The sequence below is a fragment of the Lithobates pipiens genome, unplaced genomic scaffold (genome assembly GCF_037356315.1).
Source record: "Lithobates pipiens isolate NorthernLeopardFrog02 unplaced genomic scaffold, aLitPip1_a1.2 Scaffold_16, whole genome shotgun sequence".
Taxonomy (NCBI): domain Eukaryota; kingdom Metazoa; phylum Chordata; class Amphibia; order Anura; family Ranidae; genus Lithobates; species Lithobates pipiens.
The window spans coordinates 262817392-262844239 of record NW_027507748.1 but is presented as its reverse complement, the minus strand read 5'-3'; positions in this window follow the sequence as shown (position 1 = coordinate 262844239).

Genomic DNA, 26848 nt, shown 5'->3' with positions numbered 1-26848 from the left:
CCGACCCCTTATCACGTGATCAGCTGTCAGCCAATGACAGCTGATCATGTGATAAAACGGAGCCGGTAATCGGCTAGTATTCCTCCTCGCGCTGACAGCGCGAGGAGAAAAAAAAAAAGCCGCTCGCCGGCGGCCGTGTTCGGGACATCAGTCCCGATCACGGCCAGCAATTTAAAAGGACACCTGCCCCCTGCCAGTGCCCACCTGCCACCCGCAGTGCCATCCTGAAATAAAGTAAGTGCCCCCCTGTCAGTGCCACCCAGCAGTGCCCATAGTGCCCACAGTGCCACCCAGCAGTGCCCACAGTGCCACCCAGCAGTGCCCACAGTGCCACCCACAGTGCCACCCAGCAGTGCCACCCACAGTGCCACCCAACATCTGCCTCAGGTGCTGCACCCCAGTGCCGCCCATCAGTGCCCAGCAGTGCCGCCCATCAGTGCCCAGCAGTGCCGCCCATCAGTGCCCAGCAGTGCCACCTATCAGAGCCACCTATCAGTGCCACCTATCAGTGCCCATCAGTCCCATCTATCTGTGGTACCTATCAGTGCCCATCCGTGCCACCCATCCGTGCCACTTATCCGTGCCACCCATCCGTGCCATCTTATCTGTGCCCATCTTTGCCCATCAGTGCCGCCTTATCTGTGCCCATCGGTGCCGCCTTATCTGTGCCTATTAGTGCCGCCTTAACTATGCCTATCAGTGCCCACCAGTGCAGCCTATCAGTGCCCACCAATGCAGCCCATCAGTGCCCACCAATGCAGCCCATCAGTGCCCACCAATGCAGCCTATCAGTGCCGCCTAATCAGCGCACTTCAATGAAGGAGAAAAATGACCCGTTTGCAAAATTTTATAACAAACTATTAAAACATGATTTTTTTTTTTTTTTTTTTGCATCTTTTTTTGTTTGTTTAGCAAAAAATAAAACTCCGAGCTGTAACTAAATACCACCAAAAGAAAGCTCTATTTGTGGGAAAAAAATGATAAAAAATTCATTTGGGTACAGTGTTGTATGACCGCGTAATTGTCACTCAAAGTGCATCAGCGCTGAAAGCTGAAAATTGGTCTGGGACTGAGGGGGGTTTAAGTGCCCAGTAAGCAAGTGGTTAAAGAAGAAGTATGGCCACAGCTTTTTTGGCCCTACTGTACCTATGGATCACAGGAGTGCAGTTCATTCTGCACTCCTGTGACCCGTTTTCAGCCAACAGCGCACTAAAGCCTCTTGTTTGCTGATGTCAGGACTGGCAGCTTGCTCAGTCTCTCAGCTGTGCTGCTGGGATACTGAGCCAGTTCTCTCCCCTCCCAGTCCTGATGCTCCAGTGAGTGCTGGAGGGGCAGAGCAGAATGCAAAGGTAGAGCAGTCTCTGTTTAGGGCAGAGGGGAAAACTGAGGGATCAGTGGTGGGGGATACCTAGGTGAGTATAAGGGTTTTTTTTTTCTATATACCCCATACTTCTCTTTATCAACCAATGACAGAAGAAAGCTGTTATACAGTATATAGCAGTAGGAGAAGAACGTGCTACTTTCTATGATGTTCAACTCCTTCCGAACAGGCTGAAAGTCTGTCATTTGCACAAATGCCTGAACAAGCAAAAAAAGGTCTGAACCTGTGTTTCTGTGTTTTCAAATCTTGCAGGTCTAGGTGGGTGACGAGCCAATAGTTGTCACAAGAAGAGATGGGCTGAATGATCCCCTGCTCACTTGAAAACACTAGAACTCTTGAACATTGCAAAAGTTTGGAGCTGAATAACAGACTCCATTGAAGTTTAAGGAACTCAAACTAGAATAATGAAAAGTTCCCATTTTGAGGGCTTAGAAGCAAGTTATTGAATAAAAATTAAAAATTCCTTTAAATATAGTGCCTGGGTGGTCCCCTTAGTCTGCCTGTAAAATGGCACATCTATACTGTGTATAGAACCTGCTGCACCAAAAATGACATTTATAAAGCCAATAAAATGACAATTTCCCTGCAAGCTTTCTTTATTTTATAAACAATGGCTTGGGGAGCCACTGTATAATGAGGCCACAATTTAGTGCACTCGGAACAAGATTACAGATTTTTCCGATAAAATCTGATGTCTGTTTCACAAACTTTGGCTAGAAATAAGAGGTGCAGAAAAATTGGGCTTTGGATGTTGGTGGTGCCCCGTAACCCTATAGAGGTACTCTTGATGAAAGCAAGAATTGGCCATGCTGTCAAAAATGTTAATGATATGCCCCAATCAAACAGATACAGATAAACTGAGCTTTGGGTGTTGGAGGTGCCTTCACACCGTAACTCTATAGAGGTACTCTTCATGAAAGCAAGAATTGGCCTTGCTGTCAAAAAATTTAATTATATGCACCTCAAACAGGTGTGGAAAAATTGGTCCTTGGGTGTTAATTGTGCCCCTGAAACCTATAACAAAACAAAAAATGTCTTCAAGATAAAATCAACACCCACAAAGCTAAGCAGCCTAGACAGTCTTGCACAGATTCCACATCCCAAAAACACTTAATCAGCATCAGGGGCTTGATAGCTGCTGCTAATCCAGGAATTATTTATATTGATTAATGTCAGCTGGTCAATAGAGTCTATGGAAAGACACGCTCTTTTATCTATAACAAAAGCTCTGGCAGCACTGAATGTCTGTTCAGAAAGCATTCTGGCAGCACTTGCTGCCACACCTAGACAGTAATGAAACAAAGTGTACAATATTATAGCCCTCACAAAGGCAAAGTTTCTTTAATTTCTGATTACAGCATTCAAAGATTCAGCTAAACAACTTTTTTTTGTAGAAAATGTTTTTTGAAAAATAGGATAGGCAAATACAAACATTGCAGCATGGTGCCCGTATAGTAAACAACAGAGGAGACATGAGCATAGCCTGATTTCGAGGGACTGTCCCTGATTCGAAATTAAGTCCCTATGTTTCTTTTTCCTCCTCATTTGTCCCTTATTTTGGTCTGATCTATAAAGTTGTATATAAAATGCACTACTTATCTATCAAAAAGTGTTCCCCAGTACTAAACCTTTCATCCAATTTCTAAATTGCTGCACTAATCATTTATTTTGGTATGATTCTCTTTTCAGGGGGTGTGTCAGGCGCTGTGTCCTATTCCAACATACGTTTGCTAATAGGTGTCCCTCAATCCCATCTCAAAAAGTTGGCAGGTACGCATCAGTATAAACCGGGGTAGAGGCGAAAACAAACACAGAAATTGGGAGAAGTACTCTATGGGAGAAGAAGGGAAGGAAGATAACTGCAGAAAAGCAATGACTCAATATCCACTAACTAAAGAGCCGCTAAGCAGTATAGTTACACTACTCTGGTTAAATGGGTTAACTGGAACGGCAAGTGTTTAGGTGGACCATATGTTAGCAAACTTTTTGGGGCAGTTTCTATAGGTCAACTTGTGCATTGGTAAAGCGTTATGCAGGTGTAGAATGCAGCAAAGAAAATAAACAATTTAACATAACAACTACGTCTAAACGACCTACCAGGAGCACCTTAAGGTGCAAAACCAAAGGTTAAGTAGCACAGCCTATTAGGTTTAGCTTCCACTGCAATCCTAAAAAGGTCTGAAGGAGGGTTATGTCCACATTATGTGTAGGAAGGAGCCTGCGAAGGAATTGCAATGTGTACAAGAAGGATGAGTTGAATGGGAAATAGCAGTCAGTCGTATCAGCGTGGAGGAACTTTAGCTGCAGAAACTTGTCCCAATTGGCGATCGTATATGTAACATAATGAACATAATGGCTAATACAGGGTTTCCATTGTTTCTCAAACAACTTTAAAATATAATAAAAAAAAAGGACATATAAATAATGCAAGAAAATATTTACAGAAAAATATATTACAAAACAGACAACTAGCCACAGTAATGCCGCGTACAACTATCCAGCGGACTTAGTCTGGCGGACTTTCCGAACGAGCTACTTGCCCACATACGGCACTTTTTCAGCGGACTAATAGGGCGTACTAAGTCCGCTGGACTATCCACCGTACTTTTGAAATGTACGGACTCACCCACACACGTGGACGAAAGTCCGCTCATTTTGAGCGTGTCTCCAGGTAGCTGGGGCCAGCGAAGGAAGCGTCGCTGGCCCCGTCACCTGGTATTGACTTAAAGGGGAATCACTACGCCAAAAAATCGCCGTGGGGGTCCCCCCTAGGTCCTCATCAGATCCTTATCCGAGCACGCTACCCTGCCGGCCAGGAAAGGGGGTGGGGACAAGCGAACGCCCCCCTCCTGAGCCGTGCCAGGCCGTGCGCCCTCAACATGGCGGGTGCCTTAGGGAAGGGGGGCCGCGTGGCCCCCCCACCCCAAAGCACCTTGTCCCCATGTTGATGAGGACAAGGGCCTCTTCCCGACAACCCTGGCCATTGGTTGTCGGGGTCTGCGGGCGGGGGGCTTATCGGAATCCGGCCCCCACCCTATGTGAATGAGTATGGGGTACAATGTACCCCTACCCATTCACCTGTAAAAAAAAAAGTAAAAAAAAAACACAACACTCAAGAGTTAAAATAGTTTATTGCACAGCTCCAGGGGTCTTCTGTCCGTCTTCGGGGGGTCTTCTCGTCGGACTCCTCCTCTATCTTCTGCTCTTTTGCTAGCTCTTTCACTAGCGGAGGAGCCCGGCTTTCTTCTTCGCCGCCCTCTTTTTCCGACTTCGGGGGTCTTGTCCCCTCTTCAGTTCTTCTTGCTGGGCCACGCGCCTTCTTCTAGCTATTTTACAAGCGGTGGCCCGGTCTTCTGTCGCCGCTGTCACCGTCTTCTGTTCTTCTCTTCAGATGTTGCCTCATCGCTGTCTCCACTCACAATGACAGAGACGCGGCGCGCGGCGACTTATATAGGGACATCACCGGATGATGTCCCCGTCCATTATGATGTCACAGTCCCAGCATCCTCTGGGACTGTGACATCATAATGGGCGGGGACATCATCCGGTGATGTCCCTATATAAGAAGAGAAGAGAAGAGAAGAAGAGAAGAATAGAAGACCTGGCCACTGCTTGTAAAAGAGCTAGAAGAAGGCACGGTGGCCCGGCAAGAAGAACCGAAGAGGGAGACAAGACCCCTGAAGAGGGGGACAAGACCCCCGAAGTCGGAAGAAGAGGGCGGCGGCGAAGAAGAAAGCCGGGCTCCTCCGCTAGTGAAAGAGCTAGCAGAAGATAGTGGAGGAGTCCGGCGAGAAGACCCCCGAAGACGGACAGAAGACCCCCGGAGCTGTGCAATAAATTATTTTAACCCTTGAGTGTTGTATTTTTTTGAACTTTTTTTTACAGGTGAATGGGTAGGGGTACATTGTACCCCATACTCATTCACATAGGGTGGGGGGCCGGTATCCATGGGCCCTCTTATTAAAGGGGTCTCCCGGATTCCGATAAGCCCCCCGCCCGCAGACCCCGACAACCAACGGCCAGGGTTGTCGGGAAGAGGCCCTTGTCCTCATCAACATGGGGACAAGGTGCTTTGGGGTGGGGGAGCGCGTGGCCCCCCTTCCCTAAGGCACCCCCATGTTGAGGGCACGCGGCCTGGCACGGCTCAGGAGGGGGGGCGCGTGCTCGTCCCCACCCCCTTTCCTGGCTGGCCAGGTAGCGCGCTTGGATAAGGGTCTGATATGGACCTAGGGGGGGACCCCCACGCCGATTTTTCGGTGTAGGGATTCCCCTTTAAGTCCATACTAGGTGACTTTTCCCGCGCGGAGAAAAGTAGGCTCATTTTGAGCGCGTCTCCAGGTAGCCGGGGCCAGCGAAGGAGGCGTCGCTGGCCCCGGCTACCCGGAGACACGCTCAAAATGAGCGGACTTTTCTCCGCGCAGGAAAAGTCCGCTCATTTCAAAAGTACGGCGGACTAGCACACACACGACCGTACTGTCCGCCGAAATGCCAGTCCGGCGGACAGATTGGAGTGCAAAAATACTTTCTTAGTCCGCCGGACTTTTGGGTAAAAAAAAGTCCGCCGGAGGCTACACAAGTCCGGCGGACTTGAGTTTGACGGACTTTTCCACTGGATTGTTTGATCGTGTGTACGCGGCATAAGAAAAAAGGATTACAAGTAAGAGCTGCAGCTGCCAATTTATAATATAAATACCCTTACACACACCGTTGTCAAATACAATGTAACATATATAAAATATAAAAAATTTGTAGAATGTGCTGCTGCTCAAATGTATAAGTGTAGCACACTCTTTATCATCATCATCATATAAATAAAAGTGATTCAGTGCTGTACTGTATCCACCATATTTTACAAACATACAAGCAAAATAAAATTAAAACTCTCCAACCAACAAAATTAAAAGGAAAACCACCTCATGCTGCACACCTCGTCACCACTAGCATCTTATATCAATTCTGAAAAGGGAGTGCATGTGGCATGCCATTAGGATTATAGGCACCTTTACGCATCCATCGCATGTTTCTGTACAGGTGCTTATGGCTGTAGGAACAGGTGCGGACCTGCAGTGTTAAGCACTAGACATGTGCATTCGTTTTCGTCCAAATGCATTTTCGTCCGAATTTCAGGTATTTTCGTTTTCATTTTGACAAACGATAACGAAAGCACAGAATCCGAAAAACAAAAGATCCAACATAAATAAATACTTTTTTTTCGTTGTTACAACAGTTCGATATAGAATAGGAGATTCGACGTGACTCTGACAATAACAATCTGTGTCTATAGAACCTGTGGTCGAATGTGCCTAACCTTACCTCTATTAGTCCAAGATTATATAGAGAAAATATTCGACAGAGAAAAAAGATTTGAGAGAGAGAAAAGATTCTGCAAGTTACTGTCCTAAAAAGTGTTTGGGGGCCTGGGTCCTGCCCCAGGGGACATGTATCAATGCAAAAAAGTTTTAAAAACGGCCATTTTTTCACGAGCAGTGATTTTAATAATGATTAAAGTGAAACAATAAAAGTGTAATATTCCTTAAAATTTCGTACCTGGTGGGTGTGTATAGTATGCCTGTGAAGGGGTGCATGTTTCTGGTGCTTAGAACTGTCCCTGCACAAAGTGTCATTTATGCAGGAAAAAAAGTCCTTTAGAATCACTCACAGCTATTATGAATTGTTGGCTCCGTAATACAGAGAACACTCATTGAAAGTAATTTATAAAAAAAAAAAAAAAATTTAAAAAAAGCGTGGGGGTCCCCCAAATTCAATTACCAGGCCCTTCAGGTCTGGTATGGATATTAAGGGGAACCCCGCGTCAAATTAAAAAAGAAATTGACGTGGGGGCCCCCCTAAAAATCCATACCAGACCCTTTATCCGAGCACGCAACCTGGCAGGCCGCAGGAAAAGAGGGGGGACAAGAGAGCGGCCCCCCTCCCTCCTGAACCATACCAGGCCACATGCCCTCACATTGGGAGGATGTTTTGGGGGTCTGTGACCCCTCAAAGCACCTTGTCCCCAAGTTGATGAGGACAAGGGCCTCATCCCCACAACCCTGGCCGGTGGTTGTGGGTGTCTGCGGGCGGGGGGCTTATCAGAATCTGGAAGCCCACTTCCCACAAGGAATTTTTTAAAAGTGCGTTTGTCTTATTTAACTATTTTTTACACTTTCTTTGTGAAATGGTAGGGGTACTGTTGTACCCCCTTACCACTTCAAACAGGGGGGGCCGGGATCTGGGGGTCCCCTTGTTAAAGGGGGCTTCCAGATTCTGATAAGCCTCTGCCCGCAGACCCCCACAACCACCGGCCACGGTTGTGGGGATGAGGCCCTTGTCCTCATCAACATGGGGACAAGGTGCTTTGAGGGGTCACAGAGCATCCTCCAAAGCATCCTCCCAATGTTAAGGGCATGTGGCCTGGTACGGTTCAGGAGGGAGGGGGGCCGCTCTCTCATCCCCCCTCTTTTCCTGCGGCCTGCCAGGTTGCATGCTTGGATAAAGGGTCTGGTATGCATTTTTAGGGGGACCCGCACGTCAATTTTTTTTTAAATTTGACGCGGGGTTCCCCTTAATATCCATACCAGACCTGAAGGGCCTGGTTATTGAATTTGGGGGACCCCCACGCTTTTTATTTATTTTTTTTTTTTTTTTTTATCAATGACTTTCAATGAGTGCATAACTATTCACCCCCTAAAGTCAATAATTTGTAGAGCCACCTTTTGCGGCTATCACAGCTCCAAGTCGCTTTGGATAAGTCTCTATGAGCTTGCCACATCTTACCACTGGGATTTTTGCCCATTCCTCCTTGTAAAACTGCTCCAGCTCCTTCATGTTGGATGGTTTGCACTTGTGAACAGCAATCTTTAAGTCTGACCACAGATTTTCTATTGGATTGAGGTCTGGGCTTTGACTATACCATTCCAACACATTTACATGTTTCCCCTTAAACTACTCAAATGTTGCTTTAGCAGTGTGTTTGGGGTCATTGTCCTGCTGGAAGGTGAACAACCGTCGTAGCCTCAAATCACACACAGATTGGCACAGGTTTTTCTCAAGAATATCCCTGTATTTAGCACCATCCATCTTTCCCTCAACTCTGACCAGTTTCCCATTCCTGACTGCTGGAAAACATCCCCACAGCATGATGCTACCACCACCATGTTTCACTGTGGGGATGGTGTTCTTTGGGTGATGTGATGTGTTGGGATTGCGCCAGACATAGTGTTTTCTTTGATGGCCAAAAAGCTAACTTTTAGCCTCATAAGACCAGAGAACCTTCCTCTGGGAGTCTCCCACATGCTTTTTCGCAAACTTAAAACATGCCATTTTGTTTTTTGCTGAAAGTAATAGCTTTCTTCTGGCCACTCTGCCATAAAGCCCAACTATATGGAGCGTGCGGCTTATTGTCGTCCTATGTACAGGTACTCCAGTCTCTGCTGTGGAACTCTGCAGCTCCTCCAGGGTTACCTTAGGTCTCTGTGCTGCCTCTCTGATTAATGCCCTCTTTGCACGGTCCATGAATTTTGGTGTGTGGCCATCTCTTGGCAGGTTTGCTGTTGTATATGGCATCATTTCCGAGATTTGATACTGAGATTGATGTCTCATTAATGAACGGCACATTTTTGTTGGTTGTTCTAGGCCGTTTATTTTTTACCTTAATTAATTCACTTTTCCTGCCTGTCTAAATGAGGCTAGGGACATACACATGTGGACGCTGTTGATCACAGCCCCTGCAGGTGTGTATACAGTTCCTGGACTAATTTTTTCAGGTTTATGTCTCACTAGCAACAGCACAATTTTGTTGGTTATCAAAGACCGCTTAACTTGATTTCACGTCACTTCCGCTTCCGGTTTGCCATAACAAGGCTTGAGACGCATGCGGTGGTGCCATCTTGACTGAAACCGGTTAATTAAGTTAATTCAGAATCGTACAGTGTGACAGACAGAGCTACTGTTCATCAAGGGGGTACTCATTATCTATAAATAGACAGTGACTACAGTGGATCAGCACCCCAGATAATGCCTTATGAGCCGGAACGTGTCGGATGCTATGCTGATTCCACTGTTACTGTCCTCTTATAAGCTTTTTATACCATGGAAATGTGAGTGTATTTCCTTTGTTTATACATTAAATATTAATTTATTCCTTATGGAATTACGCTATGTGCCCTCCTTCTTCTCTTTGTTTATCTAAATGGCTGGGCTGATTGCCCATTTTTATCTTATCTGCTGGCATCCACTGTCCTGAACATCCCTCTGGAGGTTGTGTCCATACAGTGAGCCTGGATCATCCTGGGTACTTCACAAAGCTTGATTGACTCATTGGGTTTACACCTATATGAGTTCAATCCCTCGGGTAAACAATTGGTGTTTCTGGTGGTGGATCTCCTATCAATTCAAATCATTATTTTTTTGATGCACATTTATGATCCAACTGACTGTCACTAACCATATTGGACTACCGTATATATATTGGATATATTGGATTTTTTTCACTTTTAAGGACTTTTCTTGGTTCCCACGTTTCATCTATGGACACTTGAGTTTATGTCATTAGTACACTTATGCCCCGTACACACGAGCGGACTTTTCGACATCCAAACTCCGACGGACTGAGTCCGGCGGACTATCCGATCGTGTGTGGGCTGCAACGGACTTTAGCAAAGCTAAAGTCTGACGGACTTTAGAAATGAAGCATGCTTTAAATTTTCCCGACGGAACTCCGCCGGACCCGGTCCCCTTTGAAAAATCCGCTCGTGTGTGTGCTACTCCGACGGACTAAAACCGACGCTAGGGCAGCTATTGGCTACTGTCTAGGAACTTCCTACGTCGAATCCAGTCGTACGTCATCACGTTCGACTCCGTCGGAGTTTGGTGTGATGGTGTGTGGTCAAGTCCGTTCGGTCGAAAAGTCCGCCAGAACTCCGTCGGAACTCCGGCGGAACTCCGGCGGAACTCCTTTGGAGGTCTGTCAGACTTAATCCCTCTCGTGTGTACGGGGCATTAATCTTTTTACTTAATTGATTTTAGTTCAGTTCTAAAATCGTTTGTTAGTGTTGTACTTTTCCAACTTTTTTATATTTTGCAATTGATTCACGGTTGTGCTGGCTACTATTTTGCTTTACAGATAGCGCAGTATATTTGTTTTTATAGTTCATATTGCAGGTTTGGTGTTTTGCCATGTTCTTTCCATTTGGTTATGATAGATTTGATGGTGCTCCAAGGGATCATCAATGATTTGGATATTTTTTTAAACCTAACCATGACTTGTACTTCTCAACAACTTTGTCCCTTACTTGTTTGGAGAGTTCCTTGGTCTTCATGGCAGTGTTTGCTTAGTGGTGCCTCTTTCTTGGGTGTTGCAGCTTCTGGGGCCTTTCAAAAAGGTGTGTATATGTAATGACAGATCATGTGACAATTAGATTACACACAGGTGGACATCATTTCACTAATTAGGTGACTTCTGAAGGTAATTGGTTGCATCAGAGCTTTTTATGGGCTTCATAACAAAGGGGGTGAATACATATGCACATGCCAATTATCAGTTTTTTATTTCTGAAAGATAGTTTAATGTATATATATTTCTAATTTTACTTCACTAACTCAGACTATTGTGTTCTGATCCATCATATATAATTCAGATTAAAAAAACATTGAACTAAAGGCTGTAATGTAACAAAATAGGTAAAAAGCCAAGGGCGAAGCCAAGGCGCTGTATGTTAGTATGCACAGCATATTAGCACATTATGACAGACTTACCTGTCAAACCGAGCTCCCAATCACTGCACTGTAAAGGAGCCAGAGGGTCCCGGGCACTTCCATCTTCGGTTATTCCTTTTGGGTTCCGTGCCTTTGGCCGCTTAACTGACCGGCCACGATGATGTCACCCCTGCGTGTGTGCACGTGAGTTACATTGCAGCGGCACAGATCGGGCCATAAATGTTCACTGAGCTGCGCATGCATGGCTCAATGTACATAATGGTTGAAAGACAGGAGGAAGCATTTATGACAGAAGAGACGGTTAGGGTCTCTTCAGTCATAAATATCCTGTCTGTTAGCAATTTTTTTTAAAACAAAGTTTTCTACCATTTTAAAAGTACACTTGCTTATCCTCTTCATTTTTAGGCTATGCTTGGCCTAATACATTCTTTAAAATAGCTTAGGGTTTGTCCGTAATTGCTGAGTGAGCGAGGTGTGTAATCTTCAGGTAGCATTATATCTCTAACTTTCTTTGCTTTACTTCAATGTGTCTTGAGCTGATCTGTTTTCTTTTCTCAATGTTTACCTATCTGCTGCTCACCACAGACATAAATCAGACATAAATCTGATTTTTTTGTCAATGACTTTTGAATGTTGGAGAAATGAGGGTGGCACAGTGCTCAGTCTGACTTTGCCCATTCCCTCCACACGAAAAAAGGTATGACAGTGGCAGAGCTGTTCAGTAGCTTCTGCCTGTGAACCTCTAAATAATTTTGATAGTCACTGGCTCCCAATAGCAGCATTCACAGGTGCCACTGGGGACTGTGAGGGGCAGAAAAAACTGGAAAAATAGGACAGGAGGATGCACATCTGTAGCCCACCCTAACGCTTTCTTGCTTGTCCCACTGCAGCACCTGGTGATGTTTCATGTGACAGCCAGAGGTGGAACTGCCCCCATCATAGGACTCAAAGGAGACCCTTGAGGCTCCACTGTCACATCCTTGGTCTGCTGCCCTGCACCCCGGGTAAGATTGGGCAGGAGGTCTGGCTGATTCCCCACCACAAACACGTTCTGATCATAAGAAGCCATTGCTACCCTATTTGAGGTGATTTGTAGCCATGTCTAACAGGTGGAATTTTCATCCTACCCACCCACCTCGGAGGAAAAAATGTGCACTAGGCACAACAGCATATTTCACTTCTTTTTTTTAATAGTTTCTATAAATAAATAAATAACTAACTAAACAACAGCCCATACACATAAAGAAAGGGTATACAAACAAATTAAAAATACAATAGAACAAAATAAAATAGTAAGTTCAGTTGGAGAATTTTAAATTTTTATAGAATTTTCACTGCTTACCAGAATGAAAAACAACCTCTAAACCAGGAGTGCTCAATGTAACATGTGCCCACAACTTCAAACCAGGAAATCGCATTGCCATGCTCTGGGACGGTGGGACAGAAAGCCCAAATCACGACCAATGGGTTGCCAATCTGCTATCCCTGAGTATCAGAGTGCATAAGGCCAGCAGCAGAGGATGCAAGTTGCCACAGAGCAGAAGCCACAAAAGCCTAAACTTCCTCTGTAGTGCTGGCTCCTGTCCCAGGCAGAGTGATACCAAGCGCACTTCGCCCGGGATCTTTCTAGCAGCCTGGAGAGCAATACCAGCAGAAGCCTGAAGAGGAAAAAAAGCTGTCTATTAAACAACACATACACTGTGCTTTTGCAATGGGCATATCAGCACCTTTAATAGGGTTAACAACTAGTAGGCTGCTTTCACACTGATCTGTGGGTGCAGTGCAGTGCACATGAGACTTTCCTGCGGGTTAGCTGCACTGAGCCATACACTGAATGCAGGAGTTTTGGTGCACCACACCTGCAAGATATATAGAAGTCTATTTCAAAGGGCGGCTAAACCCACAGGAAAGTTGCAGGTACATTGTGCTGCACCCACAATGTGGATATACCGCAACGCATCAGTGTAAAAGCAGCCTTAGAGGGGCTCAGGACGGTAAGATCTCATACATTACATCTGTGGTTTGGGGAAGGGGGTGGTAAAACCCCCCATATGTGAGACGTGTTTTTACCACATATCCCCAACCCCTGGGATTGCAATTGGGATCCCACCCTATGCTCCAAGGCCTTCCTGTCACATTCTGTTTTACACTTGGACAGGAGGGGCAGTGGGGTAGCATATACAGGAACCAATTCTTTCCATTTTCCTCCTGCAACCTCTGAAATAGACACTGGCACTGTACATGTAGTGCAGAGTGGATTTGCCTTTAGTAAATCACCCCTATAGAGTCCTTGTACAAAGTTAACAAAGTCTATGTTCACACTAGTGTCATCCACTCTTTCTTTTTGTGACTGTGATTAAACAGTGGGTAAACATCCAAGGTTTGGTGCCACGGAAGATTATTATCCTGGTTGTTGTTTAAAATCTTCATTATGTTATTCAAATAAAATTTTTTTAATTCTGAACCATTTCATTGTATTGTGGCAGACGACCAGTTACCAAATTACTTAAGTGGCCCTCGCTCTTCATAAGGTTGAGTACCCCTGCCCTAAACTGTAATGCATCACAGAGCATAGCAACCGGGAACTTCCCTCTGCGATGCTCTGGTGATATTATCAGTTTACTGTATAGTTACCTCACTGCCTTGTTTTACAGAGCGTCATGACATCATCCAGCCCCTTCCCTACACATTACACTACAGGGTCACGTTCATCAGGGAGAATTCCCCCCGATGAAGCCAAGTGACCCAGTGGCTGAATGCAAAGGGGAGAGACTGTATAACGTCACAACGTTCTGTACAGGAGGCTAAACGCTTTAAGCATTAAGGAGTATGAGGATGCATGGCATAAGCAGGGTTCAGGCCAGAAGCAGAAAACACAATAACAAGCCATAAGGTAATAATAAAGATAGGAGGTTTCACAGCAATAGACACTCTCACAGAGGAAAAAGGCATACAACTGAATATGAATTAACACATCAACTCCAAACGATAGAAACACAACCAAAGGTCTGCCTAACTTACAACATCTAGAACAGCTACCATGTACAACTATCATGTTCCCACTATCACCAGATGCACCTAAGCCCTGCAACCAATACTAAATCCACCAGCTGCATTGCCACAAGAACCAGCATCAAATCTATTTGCCACCCTTCTACAAAGTCAGTAGCACAGCCAGCCATAGTCCACCCACCAAAACTTGCAGCAGAACCATAAACTTTGCAAGAAGGACCAGGTGCAGAGCTAGATCACCCACCTACACCAACACCAGATGGATCCAACCATGAGACCCAGTATCAAAGCCACCATTACAGCTACCAGTGCTTTAAGGAGGACAATCCCCTACCACACACCCAAACCAACATCAGATCTTGAGGCCCACCTATGAGACCCAGAGCCACTATTGCTACTACCAATTTTTTAAGGAAGACAATATCAAACCACCCTCCGAAACCAGCAGCAGTAGTTATCATCAGCATAGTAGAGACATGTTGCTATGTTTGTTTTTATTTTGTGTTTTTTAATGCATCTTCATTCTCTATACACTTAGGCCAGTATTACATGGACTTCAGCATGTAAATGGTAGTAAAACAGTATGTACAACAAACATTTACAAAGCATTTGAAAAATTTCAGGCTACTTTCCTAAAGCCTTCAAAGTACCCAACAGTTTAAGTTTAGGGATGTTAAACAAAGATTTTAATGAGTGGTGACTGTCAATTTAAAACAAGCTGTTAGCAGATTTTCAGCCATCTTTAAGAAGCACTGATGCTTGCTGAAAGCCTGAAGAAACCTGTTAACAGTTTGTTTAAAGTGATGGTCGGCATTCCCATTGAGATCTGGGTTCAATATTCCCAAACAGTAGCTGAAGGGTTCATTTCCGGTATGTTTGGTGTATCCAAGCAGATCTTACACTACACATTCATTTTACCATGCACTGACATTTATTCAATTCAAAAACATTGAGTCTGGAAAGTATTCACAGTGCTTCACTTTTTCCACATATTGTTATATTACAGCCTTATTCCAAAATGGAAAAAAATCATTCTTTTCCCCAAAATTCTACAAATAACACCCCATAATGACAACATGAAAGAAGTTGAAATCTTTGCAAATTTATTAAAATTAAAAAAGGAAAAAATCCAATGTACATAAGTATTCACAGCCTTTGCTCAATACTTTGCTAAAGCACCTTTGGCACCAATCACAGCCTGAAGTCTTTTTGAGTATGGTGCTACAAACTTAGCACACCTCTTTTTGGGCAGTGTTTCCCATTCTTCTTTGCAGGACTTCTCAAGCTCCATCAGGAAAAACAGGGAGGGGGAGGCGCCGACCTGAGTGTAGTATTAAAATTGTGACTTTAATAGTATAGGATTAAAAACACTTACAGACTATGTAAGAAAGGGACTGACCATCCATCTAGTAGCCTTGAATCGCTACTTGCTTATTTTTAGGGGACGGTAAAGATGTGCATCACCCTAAAGATTGGGCCCCGCTGATTAGCTGGCTGAATATTGCAATTCAGGAGCCATATACATACCAGCTGCTCCACAGGGACCCTGCACTTAGCTACTAATAGTCAGAGGTATCTCTCCCTTAACCAGTTGCCGACCGCCGCACGACGATGTACGTCGACAGCATGGCACGGGCAGGCATATTGGCGTACATGTACGTCCCTTGCCTCCCGCGGGTCGGGGGCCCGATCGGGCCCCCGCCCGGTGCCTGCGGCGGTCGGTTTTCGTCCGGGAGCGATCCGGGACGAGGGGGCGGCCATTCATTCATGGCCACCCCCTCGCGATCGCTCCCGACGAATAGGAATCCCCCGTGACATCACTTCCTCTCCTGTAATGTAAACACAGGAGAGGAAGTGATGTATTCTCTCCTCCGTGTCGGTATTTTTCGTTCCGACACGGAGGAGAGCGGATCGGTGAGTTGCACCAACACTCTACACACACAGTAGAACATGCCAGGCACACTCACACCCCCCCTTTACCCCCCGATCACCCCCCCAATTACCCCTGCCCCCCAGTCACAGTGACACCAATGTCATTTTTTTTTTTTTTTTTGCATTGGTGTCATTTGTGACTGTAATAACTGTTAGGGCAGTTAGAGTTAGCCCCCTTTAGTTCTAATGTACCCCCCTAACCCCCCCAATAAAGGTTTAACCCCGTGATCACCCCCCGTCGCCAGTGTCACTAAGGCTGGGTTCACATTGCAGCGGTTTATGAGAACGAATGTGATTCGCACCGCACTGCAGTGCAAATCACATCCGATCTCTGTGCGATTCGAGTTCAGCCATTCGCCGCACCCGCCGCACCCGCCACACCCACCGCAAATTCGCACGGGACCCTTTTTTTGGCCCGCAGCAGAATCGGATCGCATGGGTGTTCACACCATGCGATCCGAGTTTGCAGATCGCACTGCGATATACGAACTGATCTGGGGGTGTCAGTAACATTTCACTGACACTCCCAGCAGTTCGCATAGGGCAGTGTGAACTGCCGCCGGGAGGCATGCGATGCGGGAACCCGCCGCGGATTTGCGGCGTTTCCGCATCGCTCCAGTGTGAACCCAGCCTAATAAGCGATCGTTTTTCTGATCGCTGTATTAGTGTCACAGGTGACGCTAGTTAGACAGGTAGGTATTTAGGTTCGCCGCAGCTTTTTATAGCGCCAGGGACCCCCATATACTACCGCATAAAGCCCCCTGATTGCCCCCTAGTTAACCCTTTCACCAGTGATCACCATATAACTGTTACAGGTGACGCTGGTTGGTTAGTTATTTTTTTATAGTTTCAGGGCACCCGCCATTTATTACCTAGTCTCACTAGTGTACCCCTAAATTTAGGGGTGTCTACTTTCCAAAATGGGGTCATTTGGGGGGGGTTTGTGCCATCTTGGCATTTTATGGCCTTCAAAACTGTAACGCCCTTAGAAAGCCTGAAGGCGGTGCTTGGTTTTCGGGGCCCCGTACGCGGCTAGGCTCCCAAAAAGTCCCACATATGTGGTATCCCCGTACTCAGGAGAAGCAGCAGAATTTATTTTGGGGTGTCATTTCACATATGCCCATGGCATGCGTGAGCAATATATCATTTAGTGACAACTTTGTGAAAAAAAAAAAAAAAGTTTGTAATTTTCCCGCAACTTGTGGCAAAATATAAAATATTCCATGGACTCAACATGCCTCTCAGCAAATAGCTTGGGGTGTCTACTTTCTAAAATGGGGTCATTTGTGGGGGTTTTGTGCCATCTTGGCATTTTATGGCCTTCAAAACTGTAATAGGTAGTGAGAAGTGAACTCAAAAATTTACGCCCTTAGAAAGCCTGAAGGCGGTGCTTGGTTTTCGGGGCCCCGTACGCGGCTAGGCTCCCAAAAAGTCCCACATATGTGGTATCCCCGTACTCAGGAGAAGCAGCAGAATTTATTTTGGGGTGTCATTTCACATATGCCCATGGCATGCATGAGCAATATATCATTTAGTGACAACTTTGTGAAAAAAAAAAAAAAGTTTGTAATTTTCCCGCAACTTGTGGCAAAATATAAAATATTCCATGAACTCAACATGCCTCTCAGCAAATAGCTTGGGGTGTCTACTTTCTAAAGTGGGGTCATTTGTGGGGGTTTTGTGCCATCTTGGCATTTTATGGCCTTCAAAACTGTAATAGGTAGTGAGAAGTGAACTCAAAAATTTACGCCCTTAGAAAGCCTGAAGGCGGTGCTTGGTTTTCGGGGCCCCGTACGCGGCTAGGCTCCCAAAAAGTCCCACATATGTGGTATCCCCGTACTCAGGAGAAGCAGCAGAATTTATTTTGGGGTGTTATTTCACATACGCCCATAGCATGTGTGAGCAATATATCATTTAGTGACAACTTTGTGTAAAAAAAAAAAAAAAAATTTTTTTTTGTCATTATTCAATCGCTTGAGGCAAAAAAATAAAATATTCAATGGGCTCAACATGCCTCTTATCAATTTCCTTAGGGGGTCTACTTTCCAAAATGGGGTCATTTGGGGGGGTTTTGTACTGCCCTGCCATTTTAGCACCTCAAGAAATGAGATAGGCAGTCGTAAACTAAAAGCTGCGTAAATTGCAGAAAACGTACCTTAGTTTGTAGATGTGACAACTTTTGCGCAAACCAATAAATATACAATTATTGACTTTTTTTTTACCAAAGACATGTGGCTGAATACATTTTGGCCTAAATGTATGACTAAAATTGAGTTTATTGGATTTTTCTAATAACAAAAAGTAGAAAATATCATTTTTTTTCAAAATTTGCGGTCTTTTTACGTTTATATCGCAAAAAATAAAAATCGCAGAGGCAATCAAATACCATCAAAAGAAAGCTCTATTTGTGGGAAGAAAAGGACGCAAATTTTGTTTGGGTACAACATTGCATGACCGCGCAATTACCAGTTAAAGCAGCGCAGTGCCAAAGTGTAAAAAGACCTCTGGTCATTTACCAGCAAAATGGTCCGGTCTGAAAGTGGTTAAGAAGGCGCTTGCGTAAGAGAGCTTCATTGAAATGTTGACAATAAACACTGCTGTTTTGAGTTATATCCTCTGCAAGTGTCAGGGAAATGGCCAAAGAATGGGTAATCTTGCCAGTGTCAGGGTTGGCTTAGCCCTTCCTTCTCTGGGCTGGCTGCTCAGCTGTTGGCTAATTGCCAGCTCTCATCTCTCTCCACAGTCACCCAGCTGTTCCTGATCCTACTAGTTGGACCTGCCTACTTAAAGCTGTCCATCTCACTTCATCTCTGCCTTCGCCTTGGTCACATCACAAGAAACCATCTCCTGCGGTTCTGTTTAAAGACTGGCTTGCTGACATCCCTTCTGGCTCCTTACCCTGCTTGCTGTGGGCAGGCAGATCACTTTTTGAAGTCTTGTCCTACCTGTCCAGGGAACGCCCAAACCTTGAGGTCCTGTCATGGACAGACCTTAGGTGGTGTTGTTTCGTCCCCAGTTATCCAGAAGGATAAGCCCCTGGTTTCGGTCATCCTTTCTTGGGCTCTGGGGCTTCAGGCCTGTTCATTGATGCTGCATTTGTTTCACAGCACTCGATTCCACTGCAGCTGCGTGACACTCCACTTGCCATTGAGGCTCTTGACGGGAGACCTTTACAGCCTGCTCATGTGACTCATGAGACGGTTCCGTTGTCCATGGTCGTAGGGGCTCTTCACCATGAGATAATCCAATTCCAAGTTATTTCCTCACCCAGGTTTCCACTGGTTATTGGTTATCCTTGGTTACAGAGGCAAAACCCTTCTTTTGATTGGCTCCGTGCTGAGGTTCTCTCCTGGTCACCACAATGCAGTAAGACATGCTTCCTGAAGGTATCCAAGGTCCTGTGCACCTCTTCACTCTCCTCCCTGCCAAGGGAGTACGGCAATTTCAGCGGTGTCTTTGACAAAGTTCAAGCCGATAGTTTGCCTCCACTTCGGTCTTATGATAGACCTTCAGCCTGGTGCCATAACTCCTCGTGGCCGCATTTACCCTTTGTTGGTCTTGGAGGATAAGGCCATGGAGGAGTATGTTGCAAACGCACTTTCTCGCGGTTTCATCAGCAAATCCTTGTCTACTGCTGGTACTGGTTTCTTTTTTGTGAAGAAGAAGAGTGGTGAACTGAGACCTTGTATAGATTATAGGGGTCTCAATCGTGTCACGATTAAGAATGCCTACCTGATTCCGTTGATTACAGAGTTATTTGACCGCCTCAAGGGAGCACCGGTTTTCACAAAGCTTGACTTGAGAGGCGCATACATTCTCGTGCGCATTAAGGAGGGCGACAAATGGAAAACTGTGTTTAATACCAGAACAGGTCATTATGAGTACCTGGTAATGCCTTTTGGCCTTTGTAACGCCCTGGCAGTTTTCTAGGAATTTATTAACGATGTCCTCGAGATTTGTTGCAGTTATGTGTGGTGGTTTATCTCAATGATATCCTCATATTTTCCAAGTCCATGGAGAGCCACCACACAGATGTCTGTCGTGTGCTTCAGAAACTAAGAGAGAACAATCTCTATTGTAAACTGGAGAAGTGTGAATTCCATTGTGAACAGGTTACATTCCTGGGCTGTCATTTCCACTACTGGTTTTTTGATGGACCCAGAGAAACTTTTGGCAGTCCTACAGTGGCCTCGACCCATAGGTTTATGTCCTCTGCAGCGTTTCCTGGGCTTTGCCAACTACTATCGGAAGATTATTTGTAACTTCCCGTCTCTGGTCAAGCCCCTGACTGATATGACCAGAAAGGACGGTAACCCACACAGTTGGTCTCCGGAGGCCTCTGAGACTCTCAAGGCTGCCTTTGTTTCTGCTCCTGTGTTGCCACATCCTGATCCTTTGTTGCCTTTTATCCTAGAAGTTGATGCTTCTGAGACTGGTTGGCACCCTTCTGTCTCAACGGCCTAACTCTGAGAGCGCTATGCATCCGTGTGGCTAGTTTTCCAAGAAATTGTCACCTGATGAGTGCAATTATGAGATTGGTGACAGAGAGCTGTTGGCGATCATTTTAGCCCTGAAAGAATGGAGCCATCTCCTTGAAGGTACCACTGTGCCGGTTCTTATTCTTACTGACCATAAAAATCTTACATTCTTGTCTAAAGGCTAAGCGCCTCTCTCCCAGAAGGGTGCGATGGGCTCTTTTCTTGTCGAGTTTTGTCTCATTCTTACCCAGTACTAAGAATGTAAGGGCTGATGCCTTGTCACAACAATTTTCCTCCACTTCCAAGTCGGAGTCAGTACCGGTTCCTGTAATTCCTCCTGATCGTATATTGGCTACGGTTCGCACCAGTCTTACTTCTCCTTTGGGTGACAAAATTCTTGCTGCTCAGGTCCATGCTCCTCCTGAGAAACCTTGTGACCGCTGCTTTGTCCCAGAGAGTCTCCATACTGCCTTGCTCCAGACTTACCATTCTCCTAAGGCAGCTGGCCGTCCTGGGAAGAATCAACTAATTTGGGCCATTTCCCAACAGTTCTGGTGGACTAGTCTACAGGCTGATGTTACTGCCTTCATCGCTGCCTGTTTCGTGTGTGCTCAGAGTAAGACTCCACAACACCTTCCAGTGGACCTCCTACAACCCATAGCCAATGGAGAGTGGCCCTGGACCCACCTGTGAATGGATTTCATTGTGGAGTGGCCCAACTCCCAAGGCAACACTGTTATCCTTATGGTGGTTGACCGGTTCTCTAAGATGTGACATTGTATTACACTTAAGAAGTTGCCTACTTCTAAGGAACTGGCTTCCATTTTTGCTTGGGAGATCTTTCGCTTACATGGGCTGCCCAAGGTAATTGTTTCAGACAGGGGCAGTCAGCTTGTCTCCTGGTTCTGGCGAGCCTTTTGTGCACAGTTGGGAATCCAGCTTGCTTTCTCTTCTGCGTATCACCCGCAGTCTAATGGGGCCGCAGAGCGAGCCAATAAGTCCTTGAAGCAATTCCTACGTTGCTATATTTCTGACCACCATAACAACTGGTCAGACCTATTACCATGTGCAGAGATTGCTCACAACAGTGCCGTGAATTCTGCCTTCCGATTGTCTCAATATATGGCGAATTATGGTTTCCAACCTTCCATGTTGCCTGACTTGTTTGTTCCGCAGAGTATTCTTGCATTAGAGGAGCATCTATGTGGTCCTCGTTCCCCTTGGGTACAAGTCCAAAGCTTGACTTGAGAGGGGCATACAATCTCGTGCGCATTAAGGAGGGCAACAAATGGAAAACTGCGTTTAATACCAGAACAGGTCATTATGAGTACCTGGTAATGCCTTTTGGCCTTTGTAATGCCCTGGCAGTTTTCCAGGAATTTATTAACGATGTCCTCGAGATTTGTTGCAGTTATGTGTGGTGGTTAATCTCAATGATATCCTCATATTTTCCAAGTCCCTGGAGAGCCACCACACAGATGTCTGTTGTGTGCTTCAGAAACTAAGAGAGAACAATCTCTATTGTAAACTGGAGAAGTGTGAATTCCATTTTGAACAGGTTACATTCCTGGGCTGTCATTTCCACTACTGATTTTTTGATGGACCCAGAGAAACTTTTTGAAGCAATTCCTACGTTGCTATATTTCTGACCACCATAACAACTGGTCAGACCTATTACCATGTGCAGAGATTGCTCACAACAGTGCCGTGAATTCTGCCTTCCGATTGTCTCAATATATGGCGAATTATGGTTTCCAACCTTCCATGTTGCCTGACTCGTTTGTTCCGCAGAGTATTCTTGCATTAGAGGAGCATCTATGTGGTCCTCGTTCCACTTGGGTACAAGTCCAGGAGGTTTGCGTCATGCTAATGATAGGTACAGACTTGATGCTGATCTCAGACGCCTACCTGTGCCTATGTACCTGTGTAGTATGCACATCTTTAATGTCTGCAACCGATTTACCACCTCGGTGCCACGTCCTCACCCTATTCAGGTTGAGAACCATGAGGAGTATGAGGTAAAATCCATTGTTGAATCCCGTAGGTTCCGTGTACGCATACAGTATCTGGTGCATTGGAAGGGCTACGGTCTGGAGGAACGCTCCTCGGTTTCATCCTCGGACGCACATGCCCCTGTCCTCCTTCTCGAGTTCCATAAATGTTTTCCCCTCAAGCCTGGTGGATCTCCGAGGGAGAAGGGTCATTGAGGAGGGAGTACTGTCAGGGCTGGCTTAGCCATTCCTTCTCTGGGCTGGCTGCTCAGCTGTCGGCTAATTGCCAGCTCTCATCTCTCTCCACAGTCACCCAGCTGTTCCTGATCCTACTCGTCGGACCTGCCTACTTAAAGCTGTCCAGCTCACTTCATCTCTGCTTTTACCTTGGTCACATCACAAGAAACCATCTCCTGCGGTTCTTAGTTTAGTTTAAAGACTGGCTTGCTGGCACCCCTTCTGGTTCCTTACCCTGCTTACTGTTGCTCCACTTGGATCCCTGACTTCTGGCCTGGCTGATTACCCGATCTGTCTATTGAACTCTGGACTGGCTGACTACTCGATCCAGTTACTGGACTCTGGCTATGCTTTGACTACGCTTACTCTATTTACCTTTTTATTTTTTATTAATAAACAAGTGTGATTTAATTTTACTCCTGTCTCGGTCTGATTCATGGTTTCTGACAGCCAGTACCCATCATGGTTGCGCCAGACGAATCACCGTGCGCATGCTCACAAGCAGGTGTGCAATGGCAGGTGCACACTGACGCGTGTGCATGCCGTGACAGATGTTGGTGCCCCCCTGGCCTAGTTAAACCTGGCACTGACTCATGCAGGTTGCTGAATTATCGTCAGCTTCCTGTGTCTCCTGTGCCCTGTATATCCAGATCCTTGGACTTCCCGCTACTGACCTGGCTTGCTATACCTGTTTATCCTGAACCTTTGGCTTGACTTCTGGCTTATGTCCTGACCTGTGCTCCTGTCTGTCTCATTATGTTTGACCCTGGCTTGGCTGACTACTCTGCTATCTGTGTATGACTACTCTGACTACTGTATATGACTACTCTGACTACTCTGCCCACTGTGTATGATCCTGGCTTGCTGCTGTATCCATCTCAGACTGATTCCACTGTGTATGACCCCTGGCCTGGCTACTGACTCCTGGTTCACCCTGCTGTTCCATACCCGGGATCTCTCCTTGCGTGGCTGCCAACATAGTTCACCCAACACACCCCAGCTGCCCTCTGCTAACCAGCCCATCCAGCAGCAGTGCCGGCAATCCGTGCTTCTTTTGGCACCACACTCCCTGTTTCACTCCCAGGGGTGCATTGCACTTAGCCACAAGGGGCGCCCTCTCAGCAACCCGGCCTCACACCAGAGACATGACTGCAGAGTGCCTCTATACTAGTTTTGGATTTGTATGGATTTCTTTGTACCTCAAACATGGAGTGCTGTGGCTACTCTTGGGACTGTTATACATTGCAATATATCTACAGAGTGCACTATGAGACTTTTAGTGACTATTAACTGCAGAGGAACTACTGTAGGATTTTTTCATTACTGTTAATGCTATTCATTACTGATGTTGTTTATTGTTAGGTTAATCTTGCTTTAGTAATACAGTGATTTAGACTGCTATGCTCTAACTTAACAGTTACATCAGTTAGTTTACTGAGAGAAAACAGTCTATTATACCTGATCTTTGATATTTGTGCATTGCTATTTAATTTTGCCTTGTGACAATATACTTGCTTTACTTACAATTAAGCAGTCTGGTGCTTATTTCATGATCCCCCCAACATAGTTGTGTGTAGGATACTGATACTTGTGCTTGCATTGGCATTTGCAGTAACCCATTACTCAACCAGGTGTGCAGAGGGGGTTGTGGCTGTCCCTACAGTCATGGCAAAGAACGCTACAAGTGGAACACCAACTTTTGGTGAATCTGAGTGTACACGTGACTGGGCTTTCCAGCAGACTAGGTCCGACGGTTTTCCCGACTGACTTTCGGCGGAGTTCCAACGGAGTTCCATTCGAAAGTCCATTCATTTTGAACGTGATGATGTTAGACGGGACTAAAAAAGGAAGTAGCCAATAGCTTCCACTCGCGTCGTATTTGGTCCCTCGGACCAGCATACAGATGAATGTTTTTCCCGATAGGGATTGAATTCATCGGACAGATTTGAAACATGGTCTATTTCTAGGTCTGTCTGATTTTTTTTAACGATAAACAATCGGATTAGCCCACACACGATCAGATTGTCCAACGGACTGATTCCATCGGACCTAGTCTGCCGGAAAGTCCGGTCGTGTGTACATGGCATTAGAGTCTGCAAAAGACTTGAGACTGGGGTGGAGGTTCCCCTTCCAGCAGGACAACAACCTTAAACATACAGCCAAAGCTACAATGGAATGGTTAAAATCAAAGCATATTCATGTGTTATAATGGCCCAGTCAAAGTCCACACCTAAATCTAATTGAGAATCTGTGACAAGACTTGAAAATTGCTGTTCGCAGGACTCTCTCCTTTCAATTTGACAGCGCTTGAGCTATTTTGCAAAGAAGAATGGGAAAAATTTTGCTCTCTAGTTGTGCAAAGCTGATAGAGACATAAGCAAAAAGACTTGCAGCTGTAATTGCGGTGAAAGGTGGTTCTGCAAAAGTAGGGGGGCTGAATACAAATGCATGCCACACTTTTCACATATTTATTTGTAAAAATTTTGAAAACCATTTATCATTTTCCTTCCACTCCACAATTATATGCCACTTTGTGTTGGTCTATCACATAAAATCTCAATAAAATAAATTTAAGTTTTTGGTTGTAACATGACAAATTGTGGAAAATCAGGGGTTATGAATACTTTTTTAAGGAACTATATCATTTCTGAAGTTTTTTTTTGTATATTTTGTATACTAATTATCCTGTTATTTGAATATGAAGATGTGTATATGCCACACTACTTAACACTTGATTTTTTAATAGTTGCTGAGCATTGCTAGCTCTGCACCTTACCCGCTGCTTAATTAGCATAGACTTAGGACTGGCAGTACTGAAATAAGACAAGATACTTAAGCCACTTATCTAAGTTTTTGGAAGCAAACCTATGCAAATACAATGAAAAAATACACATACAGTTCATGCAGGTAGTGTCCCATATAAGAATAAAAATCAGGGCTCAAGAGCTGCAATGCAAGAATACTATACACACAGCCATCATGCTACCCACTGGTATATAGTATGAATGGAAGTTTTAAAAAAGCTGTTCGGAAACCGTTTAGGCAGCTAATGTAAAGTAAGCATCTTAGATATGTGGGCGATTTGCTAACCTAGTTGATAACTTTCTCTGGCTGAATGAAAAGAAAAAAAATACATATCTTTGACCAGCTTAACTGATTTTTAATCATTTATCCACATATTGGGGCAGATTTAGTATAAATGAACAAGAGCAGGGGTAACTTGTGGTATACTTGCACCTCAATGCCACATGTACATGCAAATATCAGCACTCAGATCTGTCCCCAAGGCTGATATTTAGCTAATTTTGCACTTATGTTCAAATGGTACGGTGTAGTCCTAATTTACTGTGCCCATTGAATATCCAAATAATGGTGCTTTTGTCCTCCTGTTTCTATAAGGTGCACTTTAGAATGTACACATTAACATTTTACTTACAAATTAATTGAGGCTGAATTAAAGACAAACAGCTTAATACACAAAAGAAATGCATATAAGGTAGCCATATGGACAGTGGTGCTCGTAACTTTATATACCCTGATGATTTTGGCCTGATAACATGCAAACAAGTTTACAAGGGGTTTGAATAGCTATTAACCTCCTCGCGCCCGTCCTATAGCCGAATGACGGCCGTAGAGCAGGCGCTTTCGTCCGGGAGGTCGTCCCTGGACGTCCTGTTATTTACTTCTGTAATGCGCGCCGCCGCGGGCGCGCATCGGGGAAGTTCTGTGTTTGCCGTGTCCCCCGGCAAACAACGGCCGTTTACAGCGAGATCAGCATGTCCAATGGGAGATGATCTCATATGTAAACATATGAGATCATCTCTCAGCGCCGCTCTCCCTCCTCACACAGACAGCGTGTGATGAGGGAGAGATGAACGGCTGCAGCGGCCGTGAGTGTAAAAAAAAAAGTTAAAAAAGTGCCATCCTCCCCCAGTGCCATCCTGCCCCAGTGCCAACCGCCCCAGTGCCATCCTGCCCCAGTGCCATCCACCCCAGTGCCATCTGCCCCAGTGCCATCCACCCCAGTGCCATCCGCCCCAGTGCCATCCACCCCAGTGCCATCCACCCCCAGTGCCACCTGTTAGTGCTATCTGTCCCCAGTG